This window comes from Dipodomys merriami, unplaced genomic scaffold (assembly GCF_024711535.1).
Source record: "Dipodomys merriami isolate MVZ:Mamm:240054 unplaced genomic scaffold, mDipMer1.0.p SCAF_2479, whole genome shotgun sequence".
NCBI classification, from domain to species: Eukaryota; Metazoa; Chordata; class Mammalia; order Rodentia; family Heteromyidae; genus Dipodomys; species Dipodomys merriami.
In genome coordinates, this window is record NW_027203914.1 from 23041 (window position 1) to 43225 (window position 20185).

The 20185-nt window shown below is 44.3% G+C and overlaps 2 long non-coding RNA genes across 2 annotated transcripts; one reads left to right on the forward strand and one right to left on the reverse strand.

The window, feature by feature from the left end:
• Positions 1–526: 526 nt before the first annotated feature.
• Positions 527–10108, forward strand: LOC138836055 (uncharacterized). The gene is made up of 4 exons (XR_011374892.1): positions 527–687; positions 2657–3728; positions 4218–4373; positions 9972–10108. It is a non-coding gene; the product is annotated as an uncharacterized lncRNA (long non-coding RNA).
• An 8430-nt stretch (positions 10109–18538) lies between these two features.
• On the reverse strand, positions 18539–19450 carry LOC138836056 (uncharacterized). The gene is made up of 2 exons (XR_011374893.1): positions 19249–19450; positions 18539–18722 (listed from the first exon to the last, which is right to left on the reverse strand). It is a non-coding gene; the product is annotated as an uncharacterized lncRNA (long non-coding RNA).
• Between the last annotated feature and the right edge of the window lie 735 nt (positions 19451–20185).

The following is a 20185-nucleotide window of genomic DNA, read 5'->3' on the forward strand; positions in this document are numbered from 1 at the left end:
AGGGACAAGGTGTTAATGTACAACTTTAGTTCCTCCCCCACGGAGGGGGAGATCACTGTCATTGCACAGTACAACTTGACAAAGATTATCGGTTACTGCAGCTGTGTCTATGAGAAGCTGGCCCATCACTGCCTCACTGACACCACAGTGGCAGTCAAAGTTCTCCCAAGGAAAGATCTGAAAAGTCATGAGATAGAAAACGAGGTAGCAGGTAGGAAGTTGGTTCAGTGGTAGAGCGTTTGCCTTGCATGCCTGGGGCCCTGGGTTCGATTCCTCAGCACCACATAAGAAAAAAGCCAGAAGTGGCCCTGTGGCTCAAGTGGTAGAGTGCTAGCCTTTAGCTGAAGAGCTGAGGGACGGTGCCCAGGCCCAGAGTTCAGTCCCCACGACCAGACCAAACAGAAAAAAGAAAACGAAGTAACCATTGTGAAAAGTGTACGTCACCCACACATCATCCAATTGTTCCAGGTGATGGAGGATGAAGACTCCTTGTCACTGAGCTGGCCAGTCAGGGCCATCTCTTGGGGTGGAGTCAATAAATCCCCTTGCATACGCCTATTCCAGTATGAAGCCAAGAGGTTGTTCAAGCAGATCACGAGTGCCGTTCACTACCTTCAAGAGAACTGAATTGCACACCTAGACCTGACGGCCAACAACGTCCTGTTCGACACCAATGGCAATGTTAAGGTCAGTGATTTTGACGTTTCAGGGTGACCCCAGGACAGTTGCTAAAGGGGGTTTGTGGAGCCTTACTATTCCACCCCCCTGAAATGATCCTACAAAACATGTTCAGTGGGTACAAGGTGGACATTTGGGGACTTAGGTGTGCTTTTGTATATGATGACAACGGGAAAGTTCCCATTTGAGGAGAATAAGATGACTCAGATATGGAAACAAATCCTAGAGGCCAGGTACATCGGTCCCCTTTACCAACTGCAATGGGACGTGATCTCCTTCCTAAACTGCTGACTGTGGGCTTCAATCTGAGGCCTGCTATTGAGGAGATAATGGAGCACCCATGGCTGGCCCTAAGTGTGGGATTTGGCCTGCTTCCTGATTAGCAACTGCCCAGCAAGCTGGACCCCATTATTGTCACAGTCATTTGCAACATGGTGTACACTGTAGCTGGTATTAAAAAGAAAGAACAGAGCATTCAATGAAGCCATGGCACCTACCTGCTCATCCATGAAAACATAAAGGAGAATACCAGAAGTGTGGAATCAAAAATGATGCTTTTGGCTAGTCCACCATGCACACCTCCTGAGGACAATCCCACCAGCCCTCTTCCTCCACAAAAAAGAGCCACCTATTCTGCAGGATGTAACACCTTCAGCTTGTCCTCAAATTTTCAGTTACCTCTGAAGAGAACCCAAAGTGCCAGTCTGCCTGTCCTTCTGCTCTACACCCTGCAGAGCTCCAGTTCCAGCTTCATTTGTGGCCCAGATTCTTTTAGCTGGTCGGGTACACTAGACAGTTTCCACTCAGTGGAAAATGGTCTTCCCTCTGGGCATCCTCAGGGGGAGGCCATAGTCCTCAGGTGGAACATTAGACAGGGCTGGAGGAGGGTGGCTAACAGGATAGTCACCATTTTTCGCAGACTTTGCTGCTGTGTGAAGGCCCCAAAGTAATGTTCACAGATTGAGAACAAAGCTGTCCCAGAGAAAGCAGTGCAGAACTCTGAAACAGCACAGTTGAAAGCCACCAGACTCAGATCTTCGGGGTGAGTCTAACTAAAGCAGAGAGATGTGGAATTGAAGAGCTGCAGGTGGGAAAGGAGTCATGCAGGAAGTTCACACTGTGGAGGTCTCAGTCCAGCATGGCCAGGTTGTGTGACGGCTGCTAGGGGATTCTCCGGCAGGGATTCCTTTCGGAGAAAGGACAGCTGACATCACCAAGGCTTTCCAATGCTGAAAGATAAGTTGAAAGGTGGCCTCAATCTGCTGTACCTTCTGAGCTGGGCATTTACACATCGATCCCTTACTTAATAGTATTGTCACTTTATTGAACAACCTTTTCCCTTGGTCCTCTGAACACTAAGGTGTTTTTGTCCCAAACGCTTCAGTTCATCTCACCTTTCACGTAGGTTGCTTGTGTCCCCAATTGCTAGTTTATTTATTTAGGTTTAAAGTGAGGCCCTTGAACTTGGTGGTATAGGAATCCATGGATCTCAGGGGCAGGAAGCATCCTGGACTCTGTTTCTCCTTCTGCAGTCTCTAGGTGACTGGGTACAACTACTGAGCACACTAGTTACACTGGCTGGGTTGGAGTACAAAGGCAAATCTTCACTGTGAATGGAGAGGTACCTGTCTCCATTCACCCAATGCACTATCAATGGTTTCTGCCCTTACTTTCCTCCATTTCAATGCACTTTCCTGCGTGTGTAATTTCTCTCTAAATCTCATCATTATCCCAACATAAAACCTTCATCCAAGCATCTCTTCTTTCAGAATTGTTTATTTGCTCACAATCAGAGACCCTATTACTAAGACAGGTTGTTTTGAATGGCAACTCCTCCCATGAGTCCCCATTTTCTCTAAGGGGAACCAGAAGGCTGGGTTAGCTGAGTTTCAAATAAGAGAACAGTCTGACCAACCAGAGCCACTGTTTAGACTGGCTAAAAATATGAAGTAGAATAATATTCCTTCCTTGATCGTAGAGGTAGAGAAACCTGTGAAGGAGCAGCATTCCTGAGAAAGTATGGAGATACAGTGGTGCCACTGGATGGACCCTGCCTGGAATGACTGCATCTGGACAGTAGCAAAAATTTGGTAAGGTTGATATGACCTCTACCACTGGGCTATTTGTGTTGGTTTAGCCAGGGCCATGAGATTTCCACAGAGAGGCTTTGATGCAGGCTGATGCTGTCTGCCCTTGGGTGACAAGTGTGTTATAGGGAGGATTTGAGCACACCTGACTTTTGCTATATGTGCACTGATGTCAGGAGGCTAAGCCTGCAGAGCAGACTGATGAGATTTTCTGCAGTAGGTAGGATCAGTGGTCCAGCTCAGAGCTATTTGGGAGCAGATCTCCCCTGAAAGAACAAAAAGGGATTCTGGTGAGAGTCCCAATAAGGGCTACAAGAGGGAAAAGATGGGTACAAAGTAAATGACAGGGTGGACACTAAATGTAAAGGAGAAATGACAGGAGGCAAATTAAGAAGGGAGCTGAGGAATCCTGAATTCCACATGGGCCATTCTTCAGTGAAGAAAGTGGGTGGGAAGGAATTAACTGTTGATTTGTAAGACTTCTTGATCACTATTCTTTTTTTTTTCCTTTTGTCTGTTGTGTGTATGTGTTTGTGAGTGTGTGCTGCTACACCTCAGTGCTTTTTGCCTTCTCTGTTCTCTCTCCACTTTTCTCACCTTCTCCCTGCTGCCGCCCACCATTTCTCTTCCTTTGTTTTCATTCCTCCCATAGCTACTCCTATTCTACTTCTCCTGTTCCTCTTCTTGCTGTTCCACTACTACCCTCTACCATTCCCTTTCCCTCTCTTCCTGCTCTTGAATCTGTCTCTCTCTCCCTCCACCTCCCTCACTCTTCCTCTCTCTCCACACTTCTCCCTTTTTCCTTCTTTCCCTTTCTCCCTCTCTGTCTTTCTCTTTTTCTCTCTCTCAGTTGTCATGGATATGTCTGGTTCTCTCCTGCTTGAGTTATACTTCCAGGCATGCATTTCTCTATTTACTTGAAGATGGAGTCTTCCCAGACTTGCTGTAAATGCAATCTTCAAGGTATCATCTTGGGAGATAGGTAGGAATACAGACAAGAGCTTACAGCATCAGGGAATGCAATTGGCTTTGTTAATCTGGTGTGGCAAAGGTTGCTTTCTCTATTTTGAAAGGGCATTTGTGTATTTATGTGAGGGATAGCTGTGTAGAGTCACCTTACAATTGGTTGTGGAAGGAAGGGGGTGATGGGTTTGTGTAAATGGACAGGGAAGGACGACATATGTGCTGTACAATTGCGCTGAGAGGTGTCAGATTCTTAGTAGAGACTCTATGAGTCCCCAGAGAGGGCCCCTTTCCCAAAGCACCAGCTTGGGCATGGTGCTTCCGTTTCCCGGTAAAGACTTTAGGCCTCATGGAAGAATAGCAGAGCCCAATTTTTCTCCTTGGGGAATCAAGAATGCTATCAGAGCCAAGTTTTAAATATTTGAACATCAAGAGGCCATTTTTGGAATCACAAAGTGTATGAATTAAAAGATATTCCCTTCCGTTCAGCTAGAGGTGGTCAAGGAACAGGAGACCTGAGGAATCATGGAGATAAACTGGGATCTGTGGAAGGACATAGCCTGGATGGACTTTGGTTGTATATGGACCACACCCGTGGATGGACCCTGCCTGGGATGACTGCCTTCCCACAAGAACAAAAATTCGGTAAGATTAGATATGAGCCTTCACACTAGAATATTTGTATTGGTTCACCCAGGGCATTAGAATTGCACACAGAGGCAGTGTTGAGGATTCATGCTGCCTTTGGGTGACAAGTGTATGATGGGGAGGAGTTGGGCAAATCTGGCCGTTTCTCTGTATACACTGGGTCAGGCGGCTGAACCTGCAGAGTAGACTGATGAGAATAGCAGCAAGAGGAGGGCTGGGGCTCCTGGTGGGTCAGTGGTACTGCTCAGGGGTATTTGAGGAGCAATGCTATTCTCAAACAATGAGATGGATTTGTGGCGAGAGAAGCAATAAGGGTCCAAATAGGCAAAGGATGCATAACTGGTTTAAGACAGGGTTGATACTGATGCTGAAAGAGAGCTGAGGAGGAATGTAAGGAATGCTGAACTCCTCATGGAACAATGTACAGTGGAGAGGGTGGGTGGGGAGGGAAGTACTATTAATTTCCATGATTTCTCAATGCTTTTTAATTGTCTTTTTGTTGGTTGTGTGCATGCATTTGGGAATGTGCTGGCTTGAACTCTGTTCTTTTCTCTTTCTCAGTCTCCTTTTCCCTCTGTGGCCTTTCCTTGGGCCCTCCTCCCCTCTACTGTCTCTAATCTCTCCTTTCTTACACCCTCATTCTTCTTCTCCTCTTCTCCTCCCTCTAATCATTCTCTTCTCCCTATCTCATTCCTTCTCATTCAATCCTTTCTCTTGAATTTGTCTCTTTGTCTCTCTGTGTTTAGGTATGTATGCATGTCCCTCTCTTTTTCTCTCTGTCTGTTTTCCTTCTCCCCCTCAGGCCCCCTCTTTCCCTTTTTCTCTCTTGAGTGTGGGCGTGTTTCTGGCTGATGTTTTACCAGTGGAGTCACTCTTCTAGGCCTGATTTTCTACTGAGTTGGACATGGAGTCTGCTCAGACTGGCTTTATCTACAGTCTTCTCAGTGTCAGTGTGTACAGTAGTTAGGATTATACAGGTGAGCCTCCAGCACCTAGACTTTGTGAATCTGGTAAAGCACAGATTGGTTTCTCTGTTATTACAAAAGGAATTTGTGTACTTGTATGAGGGACAACTTAGAAAATTTTGGGAAAGGAAAGGGTGTTGGGTTGGGCTGCATGTGGAGAATGGAGAGGTAGAGAATTACGTTTCCACAGTACAAGGGTTTCAGCACTGAGAGATGTCAGATTCTTAGGAGAGACACTTTGAGTCACCAAAGATGCTTCCAGTTGACACCCCCTTCCCCAGAGCACCAGGCTTTGGGCATGGTGCTTCCTTTTCCCTGGCAGTTCCCAGGGGAAGCCTCTAGGTCTCATGGAAGAAGAGTAGGGCCTGATTATTGTCCTAGGGCACATGGTGTGTAGGAAGCTGAATTTCAAATATTGCCACACTATAAACCTCCAGAGCCCATTTTTTGAACCAAAAAATGTAGGAATTACAATATTTTCCTTCCTATCAACTAGAGGTGGAGAAACTTTTGAATGAGTAAGAGACCTAAGAAAGCATGAAAATATAGGAACATGTGGATGGAGATGAGTACAAGCGGACATGAGCAGAAATTTAGTAAGATTGGATATGAACCTCCACCACTGTGATATTCATTCAGCAGGGCATTAGATTAGTGTACTTCACTGAGGAAGTTCACTCAAGCATGGAGAATGAGAATACTCAAACTTACAAAAGTAGTACATAGTATATATGAAAAGGAAGATTAAGGCAGAAAGAATCAGGATGAGTGTTGGAAATAATCTGTGTTTTTGTGTGTTTGCAGATGTGTGTTGTGTGTACATGTGCACAAAGTTGTATTTTTGAGTATCAGAGTAGACCTCTTTGGCAAGGGGGTTTTGGGGAAGGATAGGGGACTGAGCAGCTGGGTGTGGGGAAAAGCATTCTAGGCAGTTGGAATAGCAGTGGCCCCCAGCTGGCACAGTGCAAATGCCAGTGTGGTTGCAGCAAGGAAGCCTGGCCTCAGTGGGGAGAGACAGGATCAGAGAAGGCACAGGAGCCTCTTGGCAACACAGGCTCTGCACTACACCAAAGGAAGCTGTGAGCAGAGTGGTGACCCACCATGCTTCAACATTGTCCTGTGGTTCTCCTGTCTACTCTAAAGCCACATTTCTTAGTCTTCAAATATGAAAGGGTGTGTGTGATATTGGTGTTTCTCATGAAATTGAGTGTCCTCCAGTTCCATCCATAGTGTCTGAGTATTGGTTTCTTTTTTTTTTTTTTTGGTTCCTTTCTGGTGCTTGAATTAGGGCCAGTAAAAGGTCCCTGAGCATTTAGCTCAAGGCTGGAGCTTTACCAATTTGAGGCACAGCTCCATTTCTGGTTTTCTGAGGGATATTTGAAGTAAGAGTCTCATGGACTTTCCTGCCTGGGCTGGCTTTGAATGATGATTCTTAGATTTCAGCTTTCTGAGTAGCTAGGATTACAGGCGTGAGCCACCGATGCCTGGCTCATGATATAGTTTTGATAGTGAAAAGATCCTATCCAGAAGTCAAGATTGCTTGCTCTGGTTCTGGCTCTGCAGTCTTCTTCAATCTTGAAAATTTTTCAAGAATTTTATTGACTGTTTTCAAGATTATATGCCACTTCCACTTAGTCTTGTCTGAAGTTTTATCATGATTTGACTTGGGTCTTGCAGGACTATCGTGAAGTGACACTGTGTGCCTCCCACTGCATCCCACCAGGTGGCTGGGGACATCAGTTTGTCTTGGGAGTGTAGTAGGTAATTTTGATCACTTGAAGATGGCCAAATTTGCCCGTTTTTCTACTGAAAAAATTCTCCTCTCCCTTTGTAACTGAGTGATGTGTGGGAAAACACATAAGGCTGTGGAAATATCCCATTCCTCACATCATTGACAGTTTGCTTATGTATTTACATATTTATTCATGTTTGAACTTGCTAAGGGATTCCTATTGAATGCATTGGGTTGTAATTCCACTCCTGTCATGGTTTTGATGGTTCCAGACTTGGCCAGTGCGAGCCCCTTCTAACAGACTTTTATTAGTGCTTTTATTTTATTTTAATTTTATTTTTTTTTGCCAATCCTGGGGCTTGAACTCAGGGCCTGGGCACTGTCCCTGAGCTTATTTGCTTAAGGCTAGCACTTTACCTCTTGAGCCACAGTGCCACTTCCAGCTTTTTCTCTTTATGTGGCACTGCAGAACCCAGGGCTTCATGGATGCTAGGCAAGCACTCTACCCCTAAGCCCTCATTAGTGCTTTTGTTCTTCACTCATACACAAGATCAATGTTTATTTAGTACCTTCCATGCTCTAGTCTTTGAATCAACTATTATCCAGGAGCTGTGGCTGGATGGCATTTAGAAACCAACATCTGAGTATTAGGTATGTTCTTTGCTTTTGAGATGTTATTGTTCCTAGACCCTTTTGGAGAAGAGAACTGGAAAATACATAAAACGAATATACAAAATACATGTATTCATGTATATTGGTGTGCATTGATATATACAAGCCCATACATGTATATTTACACATATACACATTTAAATTTATATTAATTTCTTTTAGTAGTAAAGAAATGTAAACTCAGAACCTCTTGCTTGCTTTGCTTGGGTCCTAGTAATTGAGCCCCCCTTTAAGCCCTGCTTTTTGCTGGTTAGTTTGGAGGTGAAATCTAATAAACTTTCCTGCCTGGACTAGTCTCAAACTTCAGTGTTCAAGCTCTTAGCCTCCTGAGTGTCTCAACTTCTGATTTGTACACCAATCTATGTATATATATCCATCTATATATACTCAAAATCATGAGTTCACACTGACACCTCCAACTGCAATCTCACCCCAAATATTCTTCCAGTTTTTTTTTCCTTTTCCATATTTGTAACTACCAAGAAACCTATTACCCTTGATAGGATGACTTACTGAGTAATTCATTCTGTTTGTAAACAATCTCCTGTGATTGCCTGTGATGTAAATGTATTTGGCCTTTTTCTATGGTTCCTGACATAGAAATCCCAAAACACTCATGCTTTCCTGAGTAACAGGGGTGGTAGTAGGATCTTTTGCTCTACTATTTGGTCATTGACCCTGGTTCCTCAATCAGAGCTCCTAAGACCTTAGTAATTTCCTGAGTTATAGTAGCATCTGACCCAGAGCTATGAAATCCTTTGGAATTTCCTGTCACAAGAGCATGTTCTAAGAGGTGCAACCCTTGATGTACACCTGGATAGCCTCAGGATGGAAGATGATCTTTTTATGATGGACTGGTAGTGCAAACCTGTAATCCCAGTATTTAGAAGGCAAATGCAGAAGGCTCTTGAGTTCAAGGCAAGCCTGGGCTACAGTCAAACCATCTTTTAAAAAACAAGCTTTTATAGGTACATTATTTGGGGATTAGCTCTTAATTTTGTTTTTTGGTTTCATGAAATTTTGTCATGTCTGTAAAATTTATACTTGCCAAGAGATTCAAACTGCCTGATCAACCCATTCTCTCTATTGCTCTGTATCTGTCTGTCTCTGTCTCTGTCTCTCTGTCTCTGTGTCTGTCTGTCTGTCTGTCTCTCCCCTTCTCTCCCTGTCTCTGGTCGATGTCCTCATGGTTACCACATGGTTGCCAAGGTAGCAGTAGCAGCATCCTCCCATGTGCCCAGTGGCCTTGGCAATGGTCCCCTAGGCTACATGGAAGAGTAGTAGTCCCCCAAGCTCTCACACAGACTTGATTTTTGTGACTATTTACCAGTCCTTTACACACTAGTTCACTCATTTCAGGAGGCATGACTAGTGCTATGAGCCCAGCATGCCTGGCATAGTCCCCGTGTAGCACACTCAGGCCAAGTGCCTGGTGCTACAGGATTCTGCAGCCGAGCTTCTGGTCAAAGTACATTTGACACTGAGCTGGCCTTCCCAGGCTGAAAGGAAAATGGAAAAGTAGCCTGAAGGTGTCTTTACCTTCAGAGGTGGTAGGGGTTGCAGCTTGATCACATGGTGACTTCACCTGACAACCATTCACCTTTGTCCTTGAGGTGGTTTTGTTCCAAATGCTACAGCAGGTAATCACCTTACCTTTCATGTAGGTTTCCTGTATGTTTATATACTTATTTGTTGTATTTACATTTGAGCTGAAGCCCATAGATCTGAGGGTCAGGAGGCATCCTGGACTCTGCTCCTCCTACTGTGGCCTCTAGATGACTGGGTCCAACTCCTGAGCACACCAGTTACACTGGCTGGGTTGGAGCATAAGGGCAAGTCTTCATTGGGAAAGAAATGAGACCTGTCTCCATGTACCATGACAGTGGTTTCTGCCCCACTTTTCTCCATTTCAATGCAGTTTCTTCTGTGTGTGTTTTCTCTATAATCCTTTACTCATCACTATCCCAACATAAAGCCATCATCCAGGAGAACCCGATTTCTCATTTATTTGCTCACATTGGTAAAAGATAAAACACATATTTGAAAGACCCTAATGCATACACCCTGAAGTCGTAATTGCAACTTCCTCTGTTAGCCCAATTTTTCTCCTCAGGTAAACAGAGTGTTGTGAGTGCTGAGTTTCACATATGAGACCACTGTGAACATGTAGAGCCTATTTTTGGAATCACAAAGTATATTAATTAAAATATGTTCTCTTCCTTTCAGTGAGAGCTGGAGAAACCTCTGAAGGAGCAGGAGACCTGAGAGAACATGGAGGTATAGTGGTGCCTGTGGATGGACCAGGCCTCTGTGGACTTGATCTGAGGATGGACCCTGCCTGGGATGACTACTTCTGGACATAAGTGGAGATTCAGTAAGATTGGATGTGACTCTCCACCACTGTCTTATTTGCGTTGGTTCATCCAGGGCTATTAGATTTCCACACAGAGGAAATGCTGAAGGCTGATGCTGTCTTGGGTGACAAGTGTGTGATGGGGAGGAGTTGGGCACAGCTGGACTTTGCTCTGTATACATTGGGGTTAGGAGGCTGAGCCTGCAGAGCTAACTGATGAGATTTGTAGCAAGAGGAGGACTGGGTCTCCTGGTGGACAAGTGCAGTTCAGGGTTATTTGGGGAGCAGATCTCCCCTCAAAGAATGAGGTGGGATTATGGTGAAAGAAGCAGTGAGGGCTAAAGAGGGTAAAGGATAGGCACCTGGTGAATGACAGGGTTGACACTAATGCTGAACGAGAACTGAGAGGTGGAAGGTCATGAAGGGAGCTGAGGAATCCTGAATTCCTCGTGGTCCAGTGTTCAGTGAAGAGGGTACGTGGGGAGGGAAGTACTGTTAAATTCCATGATGTTTCCATGCCTTTTATTTTTTTCCTTTTGTTTCTTTGTTGTGTGTATATGTTTGTGAGTGTTTGCTCGTACCAAGTCTTTATCTCTGTGCTTTTTTTCTTAATTCTCTCTCTGCTTCCTTTTCCATCACTTTCCTCTTTCACCTTTCCCTGTCTTTCCCCCTCTCTACTATCTCTTCCCTCCTCTTCTTCTACCTCATACCGTCTCTTAGTCTACTTTTCCTTCCCCTCATCTTCTTCCTCTCATCTCCCTTTTCTCTTACCTCTCTCTCTCTCTTCCTGTTCTTGAATCTGTCTCTAACTCTGTCCATTTCTCTGTCTTTCATCTCTCTGTCTCAGTCTTTCTTTTTCTTTCTCTCCTTTCAATTTGCATGTTCATGCCTGGTGCTCTACCACTTGAGTCACACCTCCAGGTCTGCATTTTTCTAGTTAATTGATGATGGAGTCTTCCTAGACTGGCTGTCGCTGCAATCCAGGTAGCTTCTAGGATAGTTAGGATTACAGAGCCTCCAGCATCAGGCAGTGCACTTGACTTTGCTAATCTCTTGTGGCACAGGTTTGTTTCTCTGTTGTTATGAAAGGTATTTGTGTACTTATCTGAAGGACAGCTGTGTCAGTGACACATTAAAATGGGTGTGGAAGGAAGGTGGTGTTAGTCTGCTGTGCAGAATGGACATGGAGAGAAGGACATGTATAGTGCAAGTGTATCAAGACCCTTAGAATATCAGAACATGTGCACACTCAAGGACATGTGCACTCCCATTTCCTAGTGAAAGAGCAAGCAGCTCCCTTTGCATGATTGATTAACAGCTTCCTTCTCTCTTTACCAAGATGTCTCAGAAGCACACAAGCAGATGGCTGCTCAGGAATTCCTCTGGGAATCAGCCTCCTTCAAACCCAACCTGATGTGCACGTCGAGACGGAATTAGGAAGGAAAATGTGCTCTTTTCTTCCTTCAAGTTCAGCTCTCAATGCAGAGCTAGATGTGTCAAATGATCTCCTCAGAGTGAGGCAGAGACTGCCAGGAGACAAGGCCTTGCTGCCCCAAAAGCTGCAGTTGAGGCTCAGAGTGAGGGAGTGGGCTTCAATTCACATCTGTGGGTTTGGCTTAAGAGGCTAGTGTCTTGTAGTCCTAGTGCAGTAGAGAGTGTGCCTCTTCGCTGCTGTGATTTCAGTGTTGAGTTGCATTGTGGAGATGGGGGAGAGGGGCAGTATCCCAAGCAGGAGGCAAGTCATTTTATGATTCCATGCCAGTCTTGTCTTAAGGGGCAAGATGAGCTCACTGTCCTAAACTCAGGTCTATGTTTGACTTTTCAATGGATAGTCTGATGCACACGCATGCTAGAACACTCCTAAACCTTTGTGGAAGAGTTGGAGTGCATTTGGCTCAGTAGGTGAAGGAGATAGGACCAAAAGTTGCCCCAGAGAATGAGGCTCCCACAGCTTAGCTAGAATATCACACAGATCATTACATAGGCTTCTAACCAGCAGGATGGGACCAGGGCTGGAGGAAAGACTTGGAAGAACTGAAGAGGGAGGAGCCAGTGTGGGATGGAAAAGCTTCCCAGAGGAGGAGCAGGTGAGCTGGTGTGTGCACACCATCTCCATGTGTGAGATTGAGGTGCACAAGGCTTCAGGCAAAGGGCATGGAAACACAGGTGAGGAGACCACAAGGCAAGGGTGAGAAGGGCTGTGGAAGGGAGTCATAAGAAAGCAGTGGGAAAGAGCTTTGACCATGTGCAACAGGACACTTGTCAAATAAGTGTGTGAGGGAATGGGTAGGCCTTCAGTCAATGGACATTTGCTGAGTGACCACAGGGTGAGAGACATCATGCTGAAGACTGACACAATGCTGAGAACAGCACAAAAATATCTCTCCTTGTGAGTTTACACTCAAGCATGGAGAAAGACTTTACCCAGATTTACATAAGTAATAAAGAGAATACATCAGAAGGAAGATGTAAGGCAGAAAGGATGAGTGGTGGGAATATTCTGTGTGTGTCTGCACCCATGTGTGTGTGTGCATGCATGTGCACAAGGTTGTATTTTTGAGCAGGGTATCATAGAGTAGATCTCTTTGGTGGGTGGGAGTGGGGGAGGATGGGGGATGAGCAGCTGGGTGTCTGGGGAAGAGCATTCCAGGCAGTAGAATAACAGTGGCCCCCAGCCTGGCACAGGTTATCCTGGGCTGCTGCAGAACAGGACAAATGCCAGTATGGCTGCAGCGAGGAAGCCTGCGCTCAGTGGTAAGAGACAGGATCAGAGAAGGCACGGGAGCCTCAGGCTCTGCCCTTCACTGAAGGAGGACTATGAGCAATGCTTCAGCAGTGTCCTATGGTTTTTCTGTCTGCTCTAAAGCCACATTTCTTAATCTTCAAATATAAAAGGGTGTGTCTGATATTGGTGTTTCTGTACCTGCATTATTTTTTTTTCTTCTTTTATTGTCAGTTGTGGGGCTTGAACTCTGAGCCTGGTCACTGTCCTTGCACTCTTCAGCTCATGGCAAGCACTCTACTGCTTGAACTACAATGCCACTTCTTGTTTTATAGTAGTTTATTGGAGATAAGAGTCTCAAGGGCTTTCCTGCCTGGCTGGCTTTGAACCGTGATCCTCAGATCTCAGCCTCCTGAGTAGCTAGGATTATAGGTGTGAGCTACCAGCACCCGGCTCTGCATTATTTCTTGAAGCTTAGTGTTCTACTGTGCAATTTATATTGTTGAAATTGTTTTCTTTTTATTTGTTTGAACATGGGTCTAGGGCACTGTCTCACTAGCACTCTACCATTTTGAACCATAGATCTGCTTCTGGTTTTCTGGAGGTTAATTGGAGAAAAGAATCTCATGGACATTTCTTCCCAGGCTGACTTTGAACTTTGATCTTCAGATCTCAGCTTCCTGAATTGATAGGATTACAGGCGTGAACCTGATTTTATTTTATTTATTTATTTTTTTTTTACTTAAGGCTGAATAACATTCCACTGAATGTATATGCTCTCTTTTTATTGGTCCAATGATGTACACTTGATTGATTCCCTATCTTTATTGTGAGTGGTGCTACCGTAAATGGAAGTACATGCAGACAAAAAGAAACAAATAACAACAACAACAACAAAAAACAAGTATTCCTTCACTGGAGTCTGATGGCTCATGGAATCTTGCCTTGGTAGGAACTTGCATGAGAGTCTTTTCTCTAGTTAATGACCAAATACCTGGGAGTTGAGCTGTGGCTTAAAGTAGTTGAGCATTAACCTTGAGCTAAAGAGCTCAGGGACAGCATCATGGCCTCAAGTTCAAGCCCCACACCACCACCACCAAAATCACTAAAAATATATTTGTGAAACCGTCTGGGAAGGTGGCTCAGTGGTAGAGTGCTTGCTTGCATGCATGAAGCCCTAGGTTCAGTTCCTCAGCACCACATAAGCAGGGGGAAAAAAAGAAAAAAAAGCCAGAAGTGGCACTGTGGCTCAAGTTGTAGAGCACTAGCCTTGAGCTGAAGAGCTGAGGGACAGCACTGAGGCCCAGAGTTCAGGCCCATGACTAGACCCAACACACCCCCCTCCAAAAAAAATATTTGTGAAAATCAAACCTCACACAACTTACCCATTTTGTTGTTTGGTTTGGAAATAATATAAATGATTTCAGATTGACTACATTTAAATTCCAAAGCAAGTGACCAACCCTTCAACAGAAAGGCAGGGGTGGGGGCTGAGGGGTGGTCTTTACCCACCCTGACTCCAAAGACCCTAAAATGAGCCAAGACATGACTAGAAAGATCTACAGCCAAAGAAACATACATGTGAGGGCTGGGAAGGTGGCTCAGTGGTAAAGCGCTTGCCTTGCATGCCTGAGGCCCTGGGTTCGATTCCTCAGCACCACATAAGCAAAAAAAAAAAAAAGAAAGAAAGAAAGAAAGAAAAGAAAAAAATGTACATGTGTTGTCGGGAGAGAGGCCTCAGGACCTAGAAGAAAGTTCTAGCTGGGCTCCTGAGACTCTAGTCTCCATTTTCTATTTGAAGCCTCTGGTACCTTCTATGTACAGATGATTTTGCCAATCTGAAAGTCATTCTAAACTGACTTCCCACTACAGGGTGTTATATCAGTGTCAGCCCTATTGAACTGAACCCAATTCTCAGCATCACTGTTTAAAGAAAGAACAAGAACACAACTTGTTTTCCATACAATACTTAGAAAGCAATCTTGTTCCCCAGTTATAAGCACCATAAAGACATCTCCAAGGAATAAGAGCACACAAAGTCTGTCAGATGACATTGTACAGACTGAACTCAGCCCTGGCTTGAGCGAGCATGCACTGCCCTCTGCTGGTCAGAGATAGGCAACAACTGACTCTTGGGAGACCTGAGACAGGGACTTTTGGTGAGCCCAGGGCTTTTGGTGTGAGTGATGGTGCTGCTTTATAAAGCTCTTTTCTCCCTGTTCACCCAGCAATTGCAGGGACTAGGTTTGCTCTGTTTGAGAAAGCAAAAATTTCAAAACTTACTTTCTTCCCTTTGAGACATCGGCAATCTCTCCTGTTCCCATCTCTTTTATTTACTTATCCTAAGCACATACATTTATTCAGCAAATATTTTCTGATTGCTACTAGTAATGTGCAAACTCTTTCTGGTTACTAGGAATGTCTGTAGGAAAGATAAACATAATCTTTGTTTTGGTGTTTATTTTAGGGGCCCAGCGAACATGAGTGTTAGTAATTATGGGCAAAGTTTACCAGTGGCAAGCAAGGGTGCCAGGTTCACATTTTCTCCTCCCTGTAGAGCTGAAACATGAAAGAAGTGATATTTTTCCCACAAGGCCATTCTGGCATTTTGGGGGCTTTTTTGTTTGTTTTGTCGATCGTGGGCATTGTCCCTGAGCCTTTTTTTTTTCAGGGTATCCCTCTACTACTTTGAGCTACATCCCTGCTTCCACTTTCCTGGTGCTTCTTTACAAATAAGGAGTCTCAGGACTTCCTGCCCAGGCAAGCTTTGAACCATGATCCTCAGAGATCAGCCCCCTGAGTAGCTAGGATTATAGAGATGAACTGCAACTCCAGGCTTCCCTTGTTATTTAAAATAGAATCCCCTAAATTGCAGAAGACTTTCAACTGAAGTTGATTCAAAGTCCACTAGATGGCAGGATTGCCTACTTTAATACCAAAGGCAAGCAGAGTCACAGATTCTCCTTTACAACTCAATACAGAGCCTCAGCTCTTCTGACAACTCTGGGATGTCCATTTGACTTTTTTTAAAAAAATCAATGATCAATCATTAAGAGTCAAGATACAGTGCTATCAAATTACATCTAAACTTACAAAGAAAAATTGCTGTGGAGGCAAAAAGTAGTAAGTAGGGAAATACAAGGTTAGTATTTCTATTTCTTTTTTTTATTGTGAAAATACCGTACAGAGGGGTTACAATTACATGAGCAAGGTAAAGGTTAGTATTTATAACCTTGTCTCTAATCCTCTATCTTCCATTCTTCATGGTCTTCTGGTGAACTCTGACGTGAATCACAAGTTTCTTCTCCTCACAATCCTTTATTTAGCTGGAGGACAGATTGCTAAGAGTGACAAGGGGCAGGTATAGAGGATTCCTTTGAGTTGGAAACAAAACATAGTCTAAAGCTCTGGCTTGAAAAAGAACTGGGAGCCAATGGCTCATTCTGTAATCCTAGCTACTCACGAGGCTGAGATCTGAGAATCACTATTTGAAGCCAGCTCAGGCAGCAAAAATCCATGAGACTCTATTTCCAGCAAACCACCAGAGAAGTGGACCTATGGCTCAAAGAGGTAGAGAGCTGGCCTTGAGCAAAAGAGCTCTGGGACAGACTCCAGGTTCTGAGTTCAAGTTCATGACTAATAACAAACAAAAAGAAGGGGAGTGTGTTTTATCACCATGGTTGTATTGGTCAGCTTTGCTTTACTACAGTAACATACTTGAAGCAATTAGCTTATAACTGAAAAGTTCCCTTAGCTACCCACAGTTTGTGGGTTCTAGTCCAAGGTCAAGTAGTCTCTTGCTTTGAGCCTCTGGCAAAGATTGCATATCCTGATAGGAACATGTGTCAGAGAAGATGCTCAGATGACAGGCAGAATAGGGGAGCAGGAAGCTCTTGACCTGAAGACCTCCCCAGAAAGACTCAACTCTTAAAGGGCCCCTAATATCTCCAGTACTGGTGTTTTAGAGATGAAATCCTTAGCACATTCAATACCCAAACTATAGCAGTGACTTTTTCAGGGTGAGACCTTGAGAATTTTAACATCTTTGAGACACAACATCTCCAAGGCAAAGTTATAAAACTAGGAGACTGTAATATCCAGTGATTATGAGAACTAAATAATATCATAATATCATAAGGAAATCCTGCTAAAATAGAATTGGAGGCAGGCACTGGTGGATCACACCTGTAATTTTATACTTACTCAGGAGGCTGAAATCTAAGGATCCAGGTTCAAAGCCAGGCTGGGCACGAAAGTCTGAGAAACTTTTATCTCCATTGCACCACTAGAAAACCAGAAGTGGTGCTGTAGCTCAAGTGGTAGAGCACTAGCCTTGAGCTAAAGAGCTGAGGGACAGTGCTCAGGCCCAGAGTTCAAGCCCCATGACCAACAACAACAACAAAAATAGAATGGATCCGGGAGCCTTATCGCATCTCCATCCTGCCTGTACCTGTCCCTTATGTATAGGGTCTTAGCTTCTCCCTCTGAGGCATGGCCTGGTCCAGTTGGTGGGTATAGGGTTAGATAGGGTGTAGGGAGTGCTGTAGGGAGTCTCCTTGGTTTCTCTGTCTCTACTGAGTCATTACTGCATTGTGAGATTTGCATGCATCATCTTGCTGGGTCCTTCTCCTCAGGCATCTTGTTGAATCATCTCTCTCCCATATTGGAGCTGGTCCTTGCTGTTATCCTTTACCTAGCCAGGGAGGCCTAACTCCTTCATGAAGGAATATGGAGGGAAGCTCAGACACAAAGCTACCTAAGAGAAAAATCTCCTCTTAAGTAGCTACCATATTAGGAAACAAAGGGACAGAGAGAGAGGCAGATTTGCCACAACTCCCCAATGTCTCTTCAAACTAACAGCAGTAAACATTGGTGGAAAAATGAGTCTTCATCCCATCTTTCTACCTCTAAAATATGCATATTTCTTCATCAGTCTTTCTCTTACTCTCTCTTATTCTTATCTTCACTCCAACCTCCATTCTTCCATGGCCTTTTAGCCCCAATTGCCTCTACCATGCCTCTAATTTTCTTCTTTTCTTCCATCCATCCCTCAAGCTTGCTCGTGATTCCCAAAGGTAGGGCTTGGAGATATTCAAGACCTTGAGAAATAGAGAGGTTGATGACTCCTATGTTGAATGAGAAAGAGGGGGAGTAAATAAACCTAAATGCAGCCTTCAGCATTCAGAAACATGGCTCGTGTTTTCATTGGCCCCAGAATTGTTTTGGAAAGCAGGAGAATGTTCTCTCAACACTTTTAATTTATTTATTGTTGCAAAGGAGAAGTGTAGCCTTGGAGATTTGAAACAAGTGAATTTCCAAGGCATATTCCTAGGTATCAATATCACTTCCATCCCATTTGCACAGTTGCCTAGTAACGTGTGAGTGAGCCCCATCCATCTCTGACCCACTTGCATGGTCTTGCAGCCTCTCTCCTGTGGGAGTAAGACTTGTGTTAGTACAGTGCCAATCCCGTTATTAACTGTCTTCTTTGCAAGTGAAAACAATGTTTTAAAAAATGCTCACAGGTTTTAAAAAAATGCTCACAGGGCATAAGAGAGCAAGGCATGATTGGCTCTGAGAGATAAAGTGGGATGAAGCTGTATTACAAAACTGTTATTTAAACAGAGTTGGCAACTTCATCCATAGTAACTCTTTCTTCAGGATGGACAGAAACACAAACTCCCAAAAACCAGTCTGGCCAAGAAAGCTACATGGACGTCCAATGATTCTAAACTTTTATTCTGTTTACAAGAGAGCTGAAGTCCTGGCAGGAAAGGGGACAGGTCCTATAGGGACAAAATCCAAGTGGTGGTGTCAATGCAGTGATAATGGTCCCTTGTCATTCTGGTGTCAACTCTCAGTCTGTCCAAATCCAGGTGTTGTGAACTCCCTGGGGAGTAGTCTATGAAGAGATAAAAGGGGAAATGCAGTTCTTTGATCAGTTTCTCAGGAAGTGCTGAGAATCATGTCAGGCAAAGTGACATTCTTTTTCTATTGCTGGAGTTTTCTTTTTTTTGGGGGGGGGGGAGGGTCCGGTCTTGGGGCCTGAACTCTGGGCCTGAGTGCTGTCCCTCAGCTCTTCAGCTCAAGGCTAGCTCTCTACCACTTGAGCCACAGCGCCACTTCCGGCTTTTTTCTTTTTGATTATGTGATGCTGAGGAATCGAACCCAGGGCCTCGAGCATGCAAGGCAAGAGCTCTACCACTGAGCCACCTTCCCAGCCCCTCTATTGCTGGAGTTTTCTGAATTGTCAATATGACACCATGCCTAGTACATCTCCAAGTGTGTATCTATAGGGAAGAGCATCATTTTCTGTTTTACTTTGCAATACAACACTTCCTCTTGCCATTCTTAAATAGCATCTTTTTGTACAGATCATCCATGAAAGCTCTACTTTGGGACTTAGCTATATAATAGATATGTCTTACATTTATGGAGCTGACCAAGTCCATCTGCAGTTCCCCTTTGTCTTATTAGAAAGAATTTCCATGGATCCAGTGAAACCTTGTATGATGTGTTCCTCAGGCAGTGGTAGGAAAGGACCTACAATTATGTGGCATCTCCATCCCTTCCATAAACTCCTTTCTCCAATCTTCCATCTTGTCTTGATACCAGTAGGAATGGTAGGCATCTCTGAGGGAGGTATATTAGGCCAACATACAAGTCAGTAGCACTATATTTTCACAGAATACATTTCCCTGATGTGGTACAAACTCTGTGTGTATCTGTGAGGGAAGGAGTCGTTGAAGGGGAGGCTTGACCTGGGAGAACACCAATGAGGTTTTACTGGGATAATTCAGAAAGGATGTGATGCACTGCTGACACAGTAGCTACAGAAGAGAAGATGGACAGTGCTCCCTTTGTGTGTGTTCAAGGAAGAGATAGCAAGACAATGGTGAGGGACCTGAAGTGTGGTAACAAGGGTTAAAAATTTGATCTTGGGCTGGGAAGGTAGTTCAGCGGTAGAGTGCATGCCTTGCAAGCATGAGGCCCTGGGTTCGATTCCTCAGCACCACATAAACAGAAAAAGCCGGAAGTGGTGATGTGGCTCCAGTGGTAGAGCGCTAGCCTTGAGCTAAAGAGCTGAGGGACAGTGCCCAGGCCCAGAGTTAATGCCCATGACCAGCAAAAAAAAAAAAAAATTGATCTTTACTGAGTCCTCATCTATTCTGAATTAGCTAGTGTGAGGATGCTAATATTTGATCAAATTTTTTTAATGAAATGTCCCTCTACAGTCTAAAGAGTCATTTTACTTAAGTCAAATGATTGGGAAGGTATAAAAAAGCATGTAAGGCCAGGTGCCAGTAACTCATGCCTGTCATCCTAGCTACTGAGGAGGCTGAGATCTGAGGATAGCCATTTGAA